Source organism: Gigantopelta aegis, chromosome 5 (genome assembly GCF_016097555.1).
Source record: "Gigantopelta aegis isolate Gae_Host chromosome 5, Gae_host_genome, whole genome shotgun sequence".
Taxonomy (NCBI): Eukaryota; Metazoa; Mollusca; class Gastropoda; order Neomphalida; family Peltospiridae; genus Gigantopelta; species Gigantopelta aegis.
The window spans coordinates 12,497,598-12,513,091 of record NC_054703.1 but is presented as its reverse complement, the minus strand read 5'-3'; positions in this window follow the sequence as shown (position 1 = coordinate 12,513,091).

Below are 15,494 nucleotides of genomic sequence, written 5' to 3'. Positions count from 1 at the left end.
ACAATGATACGCGGACATCGATTAATTATCTCCCTTGTTCAAAGCTCATATTCTTGCCATATATATATTGTTACTAATAATAATTGCTGTTTGTCTTTTTGCTTCACGCTGATAGGTACTGGGTTCGTATCCCGTTACCGGCTTTCACCTTAACCGCTAACCTACTGACCTTGAATGACAACCTGCATAAGTGAAGTATGTGCCCCGGACAGCGTGACATAAGTTGAAATAAAATAAATCCCTGTTGATATCGTTCATTGTTTCACTTAAAGGGACATACCCTAGTTTTTAAACACTAACCCATATATTTTGTTTACTATTATAACCGTTTTTGGTGACTTAAATCATACTTTACTTACATTTTATTGTTTAGATTATAAATTTCCGTACATTTGAAATGTTTTTGGTCATTCTGGTGTCTTTACTATCACAAAATGAATTTCTCATATTTTTTAAAACGCACGTGCGTCTGAGAAATAACAGTTATGGAGTCGAGTTTTAGTCTATTTTTAGAGGGTATTTCACCATTTCAAAGTCACAGACTCGTGTTTCACTCTGTTGTAACTTTATCCAAATGTGTTACAGGTTTGTAGATTAACTAAACTTAGTGTTCAATTTTCACGGGTTAAAACTAGGGTCTGTCCCTTTAAAACATCTCACTTAGCCAATTTTTATATCGGTTACATGTTTATATTAAACTCGCATTAACACGGCGCCTTCTTGATGATTCGCGTGCATGCGCTAAATATTTTGGGGGCGGTACGTAGTTCAGTGGTAGTGCGCTCGCCTGATGCGCGGTCGGTCTGGGATCGATCCCCGTCGGTGGGCCCATTTGGTCTATTTCTAGGTCCAGCCATTTTACCGCGACTGGTATATCAAAGGCCGTCTGGAGCATATAATTCAAACATTGAGGGAGTTTCCTCTCTAAGACTATGTCCCAATTACCAAATGAATAAATCGATTTGCTTTAGTGGTGTCGTTAACCAAAAAAAATTCTTGACCATTCTAGTCCATCCACTAAATGTCTTCGGCCTGTGACATCATCGGCTATTGGATGTCAGGCATGTGCTAATTTTGACAGATAGTCTTAAAGAGGAAACCCGCTGCATTTTTCAATTAGTAGCAAGGGATCTACTATATGCATCATCCCACAGACAGGATACCACACACTACGGCCTTTGATATACCAGTCGTGGTCAATTAGCTGGAATGAGAAATAACTCAGTGGCTCTACCGACGGAGATCGATCCTAGACTGACCGCGTGTAGTGCCCACATATGTTGTAAAAGCAACAAATGTCATTTTGACGACAAATTTCGCAATTTTTCTGCCACATATATGTCTTAATCATCGACAAATGTCACACAATCGACGACAAATGTCACAAACGCTTCAACCATAACTGTCGCGACGCTAATTTCCGCAAAGGTCACAACGACACGCAATACATCAACCACAGATGTTATAATTAACATTGGCATTTTTGGTAATTTTTAAAAAACATTTCGTCCTTCTGGATGGATATTCATAGATCAAATATTGTCTCCTTTGTTGAACACGATCGATGGATCAATCCCAACTATACTTTACCTAAACTGTTCTACTATTAGCTCCTCTCTGGTGGTCTGAATCTGTGGCAAACTATTTATGGATAATGTGTATGTGTATATATATATATATATATATATATATATATATATATATATATATATATATATATATATACACACACACACACACACACAGTCGAGACTGGTATAACGGCCTCCTGTATATAACGGTCACCTGACCATAACGGCCACCATAAATCCCGCCCAATGCATTTCCTTCTTTATTTTACCTGTATATAACGGCCACCTGTTCAATGCGGCCAACAGCCATTATTTGTGGACCAAAATGAATGGTTGAACCTGCTTTAACGGCCACAAAATTACAATGACCACTATTTTGTCACAAATTGGACAGTTGAACTTGCCATAACGATTATATATACATGTATTGACCTGCGCCGTAACAATATAAAGTTATTGTTTTACTTAAGTTGAAACAAAACAGATGCATGCTCCAGTGCATCGTTAATCGTATTTACATCTTGTGATATGGTGGTTATTTAAATTACAAGACGATTTGTTATTGCTTGAAGGAAGGCTTGCATTGAACTTACATATATATTCGACTCGTCAACACTGACAGATATAGTCCAGTAGAAATATGTCAAAAATGTCTTAACCGAGAACAAATTGCAATAGACTTTTTTTTTATGATTGCTTATGGTTAGTGGGGTCACTGAATATCCACACCAAGTTAATGGGGGGTTTTACAGTAAATTATTGTATATGTTTTTTTCTTTACCTGTATATAACAGCCACCTGTCCATATATAATAAACTTTATATATCTTATTGTTTTATTTGTTTTTAATTTCCATTGATTTAACTGTACTATAAAGCGTTGTTTACTTTATTTGTCTTTTAGATAAGTTTAGCGAATAGTCTCACATACCTCAGTGTAGAGTGGCTCATTACAATTTTGGAGTTTGCTTCTTCTAGAGAGTTGTGTTTCTTGACTCGTGTCCTCTGTGTTTTCGGTCCATATTAGTCCAGCTTGGGTGACCTTACCAGGAACTGATGCTCCAGCTGGCATAGCTATCCGAGTTGTTGAGATATGCAAGCTACCTCACCACGTCAAGGAATGTTTCTTTTGTACAACGTATCATTATAAATAAGGGCAGGACGTAGCCCAGTGGTAAAACGCTCGCTTGATGATGTGCTGTCGGTCTGGGATCGACCCCCGTCGGTAAGGCTATTAGGCTGTTTATTGTTTCAGTCAGTGCACCACAACTGGTATATCAAAGGCCGTGGTGTGTGCTATCATGTCTGTGGAATGGTGCATATGAAAGATCCCTTGCTAAATGTAGCGGGTTTCCTCTCTAAGACGTAATAAGACGGATTTAGCTGAGTCGGTGGAGTGTTCGCTTGAGGTGCTTGCATCACAATCGAACCACCTCGATGGATCCATTCAACTGATTGGGCTTTTTGCTCGTTCCAACCAATGCACCACAACTGGTCAAAGGCCGTGTTATGTGCTTTCCTGTCTGTGGGAAAGTGTATATAAAAGATCCCTTGCTGTATTAAGAACAATGTAACGGGTTTCCTCTGATGACTACGAGTTATAAATACCAAATATTTCACATCCAATAGCCAGTGATTAATTAATCAATGTGGTCTGGTGATGTCATTAAACAAAACAAAATTTTTGTCTTTTCTACGAAGCAACGGGATATGGCCCAATGTTAAAGCGTTCGTCTGATGCGCGGTCGGTCTAGGATCATTGACGACATTGATTTATTAATCATCAGATATTGGATGTCAAATATTTGGTAATTTTGACATATAATCTTAGAGGAAACCCGCTATATTTTTTCATTATCAGCAAAGGATCTTTTTTATGCATCTTTCAACAGACAGGATAGCACATACCACGGCCTTTGATATACGTACCAGTCGTGGAGCACTGGCTGGAACGAGAAATAGCCCAATGGGCCCACCGATGGGGATCGATCGGCGACCTAACAGGCGAGCGCTTTACTAATGAACAAGAATCATCAATAAGTCGATTGATGTGATTCAAATATAAAAATATGACGGATGTGAAACTTTGCCAAGTGAGATGTAATGCATCAAAGTAACGTAAAGTTTGTTTTATTTAACGACGCCACTAGAGCACATTGATTTTTTTATCTCATCATCGGCTATTGGACGTCAAACATATGGTCATTCTGACACTGTTTTTGAAAGGAAACCCACTGTCGCCACATATGCTGCTCTTTTACGACAGGCAGCAAGGGATCTTTTATTTGCGCTTCCCACAGGCAGAATAGCACAAACCATGGCCTTTGTTTAACCAGTTATGGATCACTGGTCGGTGCAGGTGGTTTACACCTACCCACTCAGGGTTTGGAGTCGGTATCTGGATTAAAAATCCCATGCCTCGACTGGGATCCGAACCCAGTACCTACCAGCCTGTAGACCGATGGCTTAACCACTGCGCCACCCTTTTCACAATGAATTAGTTTCAAGTTACCACCGAGGCCGGTCTTGTGAGATGTATAACAATGCATCGGCAATTCATTTCATTTCAACTTATTTTTGACCTTGTATCAGTTAATGTTCAAGCACACTGTCCTGGGCACACAGTTCATCTACCTGGGCTGTGTACCCAGCACAGTGGATTAGTTGTTAGTGGTTAGTGAAAGAGAAGTCAATAAAGTGGCCTAAAACGAACCCAGTACCTACCAGCGTGAAGCAAAATGCCTATAATGAATTGTGTTTTGTAACTATAAATTATATAGCCCGAGTACTCGGACTGTAAGAGAGCTAGACGGACATTTGGACATAAACACGCTCTCAGTAATGAGAGCGTGTTTATGTCCAAATGTCCGTCTAGCTCTCTTACAGTCAGAGTACTCGGGCTATAAATTATATTGACAAGAATATATCAGTTGTGAACAAGAGAAATAATTAATCGCATTCCGTGTTTCATTGTAAATTACTAGTTCGAACTGTTTGCCAGAATAGGTTTCTCATGTCTATTTCCTTTGTTGTAACCTAATTGCTGTTCGTAGATTTACTTAATTTTACAGCAATTGTCGATGTTTCTTGCATTTATAAATAGTTTAAGCTCATATTTATGGACACGGTAACGAAAATGAGACTAGGACTTGTACGTATTACCTATTCTTGATTTTAAAAAGAAAAGGAAACTTATTTTTATTGTTGTTGTTGGCATAATGGAGCCTATGTAATACTCAAAATAGAACACTGACTCGGACTAAGCGACTTTTGTTAAATACGAAGATCGTCAAGTCTTTACAGTGGGTAAGTTTGTAGTTTTGCAATATTTATAATTTGTTAATGTAAATAATTTAATTTGTGTACACGTACAAAATGACATAATCTGAGGAATTCTGATTGTTTCTCTTCAAAGGCTGTAAGAGTAATAAATTATAAATTAAAGAAACAAAATACTGGTATTTTACAAATGTGCATTTCTAAAACCAGATTCAGCAAGAAATAATTATGACTCACTTAACATACCTGTACATGTGTACTCTATATATAAAAATACACTTATGGTTTACTACTAGTTTAAAGTGAATATAGGTACAATACCAATTAACTTAATGCTAATTACATTAATTTCAAGAGATGCATTACATGCAGTATTAACACATGGCTTGTTTCATATTCAATATATGATCACAATTACTTGCTTAGCATGAGAAAACCCCTCACACACAAAACAACCACCATTTATTTTAAAGGCATACTGTCAGGGATTTAAGGACCTTATTTCTCTAAAAATGGATAATAACTAAACATTACATTAATTGTTGGAAACCAAATCTAGCTATTGCATCACTGTAATTGAACCATGGTGGAGTGAAATCCATGTCAACCCTCTCGGCAATTTTAGTTTTTGAATTATGGACCATTGCCATAATTCAATTATTAAAAAAAAATATTGTTAATAAATGGAGTATGGTGGTGAGGAAGATGGTTGAATAAAGTACATTTAGGGACAAATTAAATTATTTTTGTTCAGGTAATACTTTGTTAGACCATTAAATAGGTCAGTGGTCTGTGGCAATATGCCTTTAAAAGGTAGTAAATAAACTGAACAAATATTAAAATTTCCAATTTCAGGATATTTATGCAAATAAATTCTAGATTATAATTTGGAAAGTATTTTTTTATGGTCAGTAGCAAAAACCAAACAGTTTGTTCTGTTATGCCTCAAGTATTTAATCAAATCTCGCATTGCAAAACAAGCTCTGCAGTATCTTTAGAAAAAAACAACATTGAAAAGAAAATTAATATTTTTATTACAACATCTCAGCACATTTTAAATTTGGTGTTAAACATCTGTGTTTCAGAAAAACAGCCTTCATAATTTTGACCCATGATCATTTTGACACTTGGCATAGATACTGACTCACTGAGAAGGTAAACCCATGGCCACCACACAGGCTACTCCTACCAATTACTATAATTTTAGCATGTTTACTTTCACTGGAGTTATTTGTTTACACCACCACCACAGCATCCTTTGGTAGTATTTTTGTCAGTAATTTCAGATATGTTTAGTATAAAAAGAAAATGCATCCTACATACATATTATATCTTACAAAAGAGATTCCCAACTAGTAGGCCCCCTATCAATCTGTTTAAAATTATCTCTACTGGTCTCGCCAGTAGATCTAACAGCATTGCGTGGACTCCCATGTCCAGGTGACATTTCATCTATAAATAACAATTTAAATATCGACCAATTACACTTCACCTTTTATAACGTTATTCGGGAGCATACAAAGTCTAAAAATATCGGTTGAGACTATTTATGCAATAGGCGAACTTGTTGGTCTGTTTCAACATCGAAAAAACAAGGGGGAAAGTGCAGTAATAAACCCTGTATTGTATACTAGTATAAACAGATTTTATGGCTATACCATCATGTTTTTTTTTGTTTGTCTTGAAACGAATTTTATATAAAATTTTATATTGAAATTATTTTCCGGCATACTGCGTAATTCACTCGAATCATTTCGTATACCCTCGGCATAAACCCGAATGTTTTCAAAATCTTTTCAAATCACTGGCATGATTTTGCAAGTAAGGTTTTGACTGGTCGAATGGAAGGTTAACTGGACATGAGCTCCAACGGGCTGCTGTTAGATCCACATGTAATAGTGGAGCTAATTTTAATTAGATTGGAGCTCCAACGGGCTGCTGTTAGATCCACATGTAATAGTGGAGCTAATTTTAATTAGATTGGCCCCGTATAGACGGATTAACAAAGGAATAATCAAATATAGTTAAGAAATTAACAAATTAAGTAACAAATTAAGAAAATTACATTTTGTTCTGCCTCCTTGTGCCTAAAAACAATTCTGGGAACATGACTAAAAAATATTTAGGTAGGGCCAATCTAAAGTTTAAAAAAAAAAAATACATTTGTACTCTTTTTAATTAAAAAAAATAATAATAATAAGGAAAAATAATTATGGTAAGCACTTGTTTTTTAGGTAGGGTCGGTTTCAAGAAACAATTTTTTTTTACGCCTTAATGGGCACACAGCATCTTCACTATTCTATGTCTATATTGGATGTATGCTATTTGCATGTTTCGAACAATTTTTTTTCTCCTTCAAATTGTGTATTAGGGGCTGCGGAAGAGGTGAGGGCCAATAGGGCCATGGTCTCCTCTTTTTCCCTGTTACTGTTCTCAAAAGTCTGGAGATGTCATAGGCCCTATGTTAACATCTGATATTTAAACTTATTCCGGGTGAGCATGCCTCTCTCACTCTCACTCACTCTCTCTCCTCTCTCTCTCTCTCTCTCTCTCTCTCTCTCTCTCTCTCTCTCTCTCTCTCTCTCTCTCTCTCTCTCTCTCTCTCTCTCTCTCTCTCTCTCTCTCTCTCTCTCTCTCACACACACACACACCACAACCTTTTAACAGTAAACTGCTAGTACCCCCACCCCATCCCCACTTTCAAATACACTCTGCTAGCCCTGTACATATATTTTTTTAAATGTGTTGTTTCTAAAACACTTTTTCTTTTAGTTTTGTGACATTATTGATTAAAAATAAATTAATTAATATATAAATAATCGCCAATAAACATCATGCCATGAAGGGGGGGGGGGGGGTAGGACGAACCCACCAAAACCCTCCCTCTCATCAAAAAGCAGTGAACAAAACACACAAATAAACAAATGTCCACATAGCATACATAAAAAGAAGAAAATTATTATATTTCAACTAGATTTTATTCAAATAATATCCCCTGCGCGTGCTGTAACCTCACCGTGGTGCAGGAGTGTAACATTCTCTTTGAGAATGGACAATACAGCACAAAATTAAAATTTTTAGTGAAAGTCAGTATCTATCTGTGATATTTTTATTTTTGCACCATTCTTTACACTGTTTTTATTTAAATCTTGAATTTTTATATTGATCATCACCTTATTTGTTTGCATTAGGTCAATTGACCAATTATGAAATATCAGTTCTTGTGTTTGTGCTGGCTTGGTTTGGTAATAAATACTGGGTAGAAAGCTAATCTGAATGGATGTAGAAAGTGTGGTTCTTTCTACGTCCGAATAATGTTACATACCCTATATATATGGACACACAAACCATAAATGTATAAGCTACTGTACTCACTAAATCCCGATTGAAGTACTTGCGTCATTATTAACAAAATAAATCTTCCAAGTTCCAACGACAACATAAAATTTTGCCCGTCATTTTAAATTTGCTAAATAAAGGGAAGCAACTCGCCCTGCACATTAATAAACGTATTGACTTAAAGGCACAATCCCTAGCTTTAACCCGTAAAAAAAATGGACACTAAGTTTAGTTAATTTACAAACCTGTAACTCATTTGAATAAAGTTACAATAGAGTGAAAGAAGAGTCTGTGACGTTAAAACAGGAAATATCCTTAAAAACAGACTAGAACTCGAATCAATAAACCGCTACTTCTCAGACGCATGTGCGTTTTTAAACATATTAAAAAAATGTTAATTTTTTTTGTACTACAAACACCAGGATGACCAGAAAGACTTCAGTTCTATGGAAATGGATAATCCAAAGAATAAAATATAAGTAAGCCTAATGTTTGATTTCAGTGATCATAAACGGCTCTAATAGTGAAAATATGCTGTAGTGTTTAATAACTAAGGTCTGTTCCTTTAATATATGCCTTTCACTAGGTAGACAGCGATCTGTTAATGATTCAGACCCTAGTCTCAGCCTGTGAAAAATACAGTAGAGTGATATTTAAACGGCCCGGAAATATCGGCTAAAAATGACAAGAGCATGATTTGATAGCAGTTACTTTTCACAGGTACGTGCGTTTTTAGAATTACGAATAGTATTTCGGTTATTACAAAAGCCAGGACGGCTAGAAACACTTCGGATATAACTAAATGTATATTCTAAACAATAAAATGTAAGTAACTTCTAATTTAAATAATCTAATGGTCTAATACCTAGGGTCTGTCTCTTTAAAGAACGTGGAGGGGGGTGGGGTTAGCCCAATGGGTAAAGCGCTCGCTTGATGCACGGTCGGTTTTGGATCGATCCCCGTTGGTGAACCCATTGGGCTATTTCTCTCTCTAGTCAGTGCACCATGACTGGTGTATCAAAGGCTGTGGTATGTGCTATCCTGTCTGTGGGATGGTATATATATATAAAAGATCCTGTTACTAATGAAAAACATGTAGCAGCTTTCCTCTCTAAGACTACATATCTGATTTACCAAATGTTTGACATCCAATAGCCGATGATTAATTGCTCAGTGCTCTAGTGGTGTCGTTAAACAAAACAAACTTTTAGCTTTAAATAACAAAATAGTTGTGCTTACCTCAGATAAAAATGAGGCAGATGTTTGAAAAACGTTCTGTTTCAGTTGACAAATATAATCCCCGTCCCCCACCCCATGTTTCATAACGCATTTCATGATACCATCTGTAGACCATATGTAATGGTTAACGACCCCCGTTCAAAGTGGGGTTTTTTTTGGGGGGGGGGGTTGTTGTTGGGTGTTTTATTTTTTGGGGGGGGCGGGTGTTCTTTAATAATATTTTATCTATTTCATTTTTTTTTTTTTTTTTTTTTTTTTTTTTTTAGATTTTCAGACATACGGCTGGTAAGTAGGCCTACTGGGTTCGCAGCCTGGTACCGGTTCCCACCCAGAGTGAGTTTTAACGACTCAATGGGTAAGTGTAAGACCACTACACCCTCTTCACTCTCACTAACTACTAACCACTAACAGCTAACCCACTGTCCTGGACAGACAGCCCAGATAACTGAGGTGTGTATCCAGGACAGTGTGCTTGAACCTTAATTGGATATAAGCACGAAAAAATAAGTTGAATTGAACATAAATGAAATGACACTGATATTCTAAAAAAAACAACAGAGTGGGATTTAGCTGATTAATTAATCAATGTTCTCTAAGGCCAAAAACGAAGAAGTTTGTTTCAGGTAACATGGCCAAAAAAAGTAGGGTAGGTAGGTAGGATTTTTTTTTTTTTTTTTTTTTTTTAGTTCAAAGAAAGGTTACCCTACCTTAAATGTGTTTGCCAGAGAAAAACTCAGTCTCAAGATGAAAGACATGAAGGCAAGCTGTCTGAAAAATCTTAGTTTACTCTTTGCAGCCAGAGAGAAATAAAAACAATCTCACTGTCAATGCCAGTTTTAAGTTTCACATGCCATTTTCAAAAGACAGGAAAACAAAAAAAGTTCAAACTATTCCTTTCACCAATAAAAGTCAGTAGATGACTGCACAGAAACTTCACAGCTTTGTCCAGTTTTGTCAGAGGATGACTGCACAAATTTGTCCAAGTTGGTCAATAGATGTTTGCACAAAAAGTTCACAGATTTATCCAGTCAGTAGATGACTGCACAAAAACTTCACAGATTTGTCCAACTTGTATTGGAAATAACAAAACAATACTAATTTTGTGTGCAATTTACAAATCAATCGGCTTAGAAATGAATAACTTGTAGTAAATTTCATAGTAATAAAAAAGGCGTTCCTAGCCCGAGTACTCTGACTGTAAGAGAGCTAGACGGACATTTGGACATAAATAATGAGAACGTGTTTATGTTCAAATGTCCGTCTAGCTCTCTTACAGTCAGAGTACTCGGGCTAAGGCGTTCCCTGTGGGATGGACTTATAGTTTTAATGTTTATTAGCCTATTGAACGAACCCATGCTAAAATCACCCAAATTAATTTATTCCCAATTAACTGAAACACTGAAATAAATGTGAACTGTTTAATGTTTGTGGTTATTCTTGAATATTCCGTTTATTTAATTATTACCCATGCTCAGCAGTTGATAGGCCTATCTACATCACTGGCGTAGGAAGCGGGGAAGGGGGTACTTTGTAGCAGCATCAATGGTTTATATATTAATTTTATACGTGTGTGTGCCCACCCACCCCACTTTTTGGTATCTTCCTACAGGCTACACCCGTGTATATTAACAAATTCTGGGTACTAGGCCTAAGCAGTAGCCAACAACGAAAATTGTACGTCTTCTTCAAATGACCTTCACCATTGCATGCGAAAAAAAACGCGATGACTTGTAGTCTGTGCATGTGGTATCGAGAAATCCTTGATTGTTTTGTTGAGATCGCACGTTGTTGGTTTTGGAAAATAAACGTACAATGTATGAGATGACTATCGAGTAACGATAATACGATATATTTTCCTCTATAGGCCTACAGTATTTAGCAGTTTGTAATAAAAGCCGTTTAATCGCCACACACATTACCGTACTGTCATGCGATCTCGTGTGTCACCAATTACCGTGGTAGCTAATAAGAGCACGTGTTAATGATTCCAATTTCAAACAAATTAGTTATGCTCATATCCATTCAACGTCCAGGCATGTCTAGTCTGGGTCCAGTCTCTAACAATGCCAGTGATTGGGTCCAGGGCACGGCGTAAGAAGGTGCCAAAAAGTGGGGTGGGGGTGTATAAAAACCATCGCTGCTACCTCCCCCCCCCCCCCCCACGCACACACACCCCTCAACCTCCATTTAACACACACACTGACGTGTAAGAGTTATCCTACTTGAGTACTTCTGTCGTCTGCTTTGTCGATCCGTGACCACAACTTTTCTGTGCGCTTCCCCCCACCCCTCCCCACCCCAGCAGAAAAAAAAAAGTTCTGGGTCGGTGGCAAAATTTAGGGTCGGTCGGGTGACTGGAAACAAACGATTTTTTTTTGTTGGCCTAATGGTGTCGTTAAACAAAACAAACTTTTCTAAATGAAAATGTGAAGAAAATGTATTTAAATGTGTAATTTTAGTTGTTAAAAATGTTCTTTAACTCAATTTTTTTTTTAAATGGCAGCAATCTCAGGACAGTCGCTTTAAAGTGACAGACCCTAGTTTTTAAACACTACGACATATTTTTCACTATCAAAGTTACAGACCCTAGTTTTTAAACACTACGACGTATTTTTCACTATCAAAGTTACAGACCCTAGTTTTTAAACACTACGACGTATTTTTCACTATCAAAGTAACAGACCCTAGTTTTTAAACACTACGACGTATTTTTCACTATCAAAGTAAAAGTAACAGACCCTACCCTAGTATTTTTCACTATCAAAGTGACAGACCCTAGTTTTTAAACACTACGACGTATTTTTTTCACACTCGATGTATTTTTTTTTCACTATTAAAGTAACAGACCCTAGTTTTTAAACACTACGACGTATTTTTCACTATCAAAGTAACAGACCCTAGTTTTTAAACACTTCGATGTATTTTTTACTATTAAAGTGACAGACCCTAGTTTTTAAACTTCGACACACTACGACGTATTTTTTACACTATCAATTAAAGTAACAGACCCTAGTTTTTAAACACTTCGACGTATTTTTCACTATCAAAGTTACAGTGTTTTTACACTACGACCCTAGTTTTTTTTAAACACTACGACGTATTTTTCACTATTAAAGTGACAGACCCTAGTTTTTAAACACGACGTATTTTCACACTTCGACGTATTTTTTCACTATCAAAGTAACAGACCCTAGTTTTTAAACACTACGACGTATTTTTTCACTATCAAAGTGACAGACCCTAGTTTTTAAACACTACGACGTATTTTTTCACTATTAAAGTTACAGACCCTAGTTTTTAAACACTTCGACGTATTTTTCACTATCAAAGTAACAGACCCTAGTTTTTAAACACTACGACGTATTTTTTCACTATTAAAGTGACAGACCCTAGTTTTTAAACACTACGACGTATTTTTTCACTATTAAAGTTACAGACCCTAGTTTTTTCAAAAAGTAACAGACCCTACGACGACGTATTTTTTTCACTATTAAAGTTACAGACCCTAGTTTTTAAACTACACTACGTGACAGTATTTTTAAACACTATTAAAGTTTTTAAACAGACCCGTAGTCAGACCCTAGTTTTTAAACACTTCGACGTATTTTTTCACTATTAAAGTGACAGACCCTAGTTTTTAAACACTACGACGTATTTTTTACTATTAAAGTGACAGACCCTAGTTTTTAATCATTACGGTGTATTTTTCACTATTAAAGTGACAGACCCTAGTTTTTAAACACTGTGGCGTATTTTTCACTATTAAAGTGACAGACCCTAGTTTTTAAACACTTCGACGTATTTTTTTACTATTAAAGTGACAGACCCTAGTTTTTAAACACTACGACGTATTTTTCACTATTAAAGTGACAGACCCTAGTTTTTAAACACTTCGACGTATTTTTTCACTATTAAAGTGACAGACCCTAGTTTTTAAACACTACGACGTATTATTTACTATTAAAGTGACAGACCCTAGTTTTTAAACACTTCGACGTATTTTTCACTATCAAAGTTACAGACCCTAGTTTTAAAACACTACGGTGTATTTTTCACTATTAAAGTAACAGACCCTAGTTTTTAAACACTACGGTGTATTTTTCACTATTAAAGTTACAGACCCTAGTTTTTAAACACTTTGACGTATTTTTTTACTATTAAAGTAACAGACCCTAGTTTTTAAACACTACGGTGTATTTTTCACTATTAAAGTTACAGACCCTAGTTTTTAAACACTTCGACGTATTTTTCACTATTAAAGTAACAGACCCTAGTTTTTAAACACTTCGACGTATTTTTCACTATTAAAGTGACAGACCCTAGTTTTTAAACACTTCGACGTATTTTTTCACTATTAAAGTGACAGACCCTAGTTTTTAAACACTACGACGTATTATTTACTATTAAAGTTACAGACCCTAGTTTTTAAACACTTCGACGTATTTTTTCACTATTAAAGTGACAGACCCTAGTTTTTAAACACTTCGACGTATTTTTCACTATTAAAGTGACAGACCCTAGTTTTTAAACACTTTGACGTATTTTTTCACTATTAAAGTGACAGACCCTAGTTTTTAAACACTACGACGTATTATTTACTATTAAAGTTACAGACCCTAGTTTTTAAACACTTCGACATATTTTTTCACTATTAAAGTGACAGACCCTAGTTTTTAAACACTACGACGTATTTTTTACTATTAAAGTGACAGACCCTAGTTTTTAATCATTACGGTGTATTTTTCACTATTAAAGTGACAGACCCTAGTTTTTAAACACTGTGGCGTATTTTTCACTATTAAAGTGACAGACCCTAGTTTTAAAACACTACGGTGTATTTTTCACTATTAAAGTAGCAGACCCTAATTTTTAAACACTACGACGTATTTTTCACTATTAAAGTAGCAGACCCTAAACTAGTGTCGGAAATAGAATAAAACTGATTTTCGTTGATTATTTCTTTCATATTAAACGAACAAGTAAATATTTTGTAAATATCTATTTAATGATACTCTACCTAATTTAGCATTTACTTGTTTGGGTTCTCATTGATGTACAAGGTATATCTCTTTCTAAACATCACAGACTTCAGCTTCTCTCTGTTATAACCTTATCCCAATGTGTTGCAGGTTTGTATATTAACTAAACTTAGTGTCCATTCTCACTCATTGAAACTAGGGTCTGCGCCTTTAATATACATGTATTACCATATTGCTGAGCACTGGCATTTATTTAATCCTGCTGTTGTAATTTTAGGGCAGGTAATAAAAACAAAACAGATCTTAAGTGCCCCTACTAGGTGGTTATGGACTTAAAAATCTTTTAAAATTAGACGCTGCATTTCATTATTTTGTCAAATTTTAAACAAGTCCTCTTACTACAATATTTATAAAAATGTATCCATTAATGTTCAAGATTTTAGGGTACGCAATTGTACCCTCCGACAAAGAAACCCTGTAAGAGAAGCAGACTAGTCCCTAATAATGGGGTGACAGGGTAATAGCGTCCCTTAAACTTGGAGTTGTACATTCAACTCTTAAGCTGTATCCTAACCGGATGCGTGCAATGTGAACGATGTTTTCAAAAAACCATTGATTTCAATCACTGTATCCTAACCGCACGCGTACAGCGCGACAGATAATTATAATTACAGATTTATATGTTGCTTTACGGTTAGGATACAGCAATTGAAATCAATGATTTCTAACATAATCACTCGCGGCCGGTTAGAATACAGCTTTAGTCTCCATTTGTATTTTGGAGCGAGACGTAGCCAAGTGGTATTTAGCACTCGCTTGATGCGCGGTTGGTTTGGGATCGATCCCTGTCAGTGGGATTGGGCTATTTCTCGCTCCAGCCAATGCACCACGACTGGTACATCAAAGGTCATGGTTTATGCTATCCTGTCTATGGGATGGTGCATATAAAAGATCCCTTGCTGCTAATCGAAACGAGTAGTTCATGAAGTGGCGACAGCGGGTTTCCTCTCTCAATATCTGTGTAGTCCTTAACCATATGTCTGACGCCATATAACTGTAAATGTAATGTGTTGAGTGCATTGTTAAAT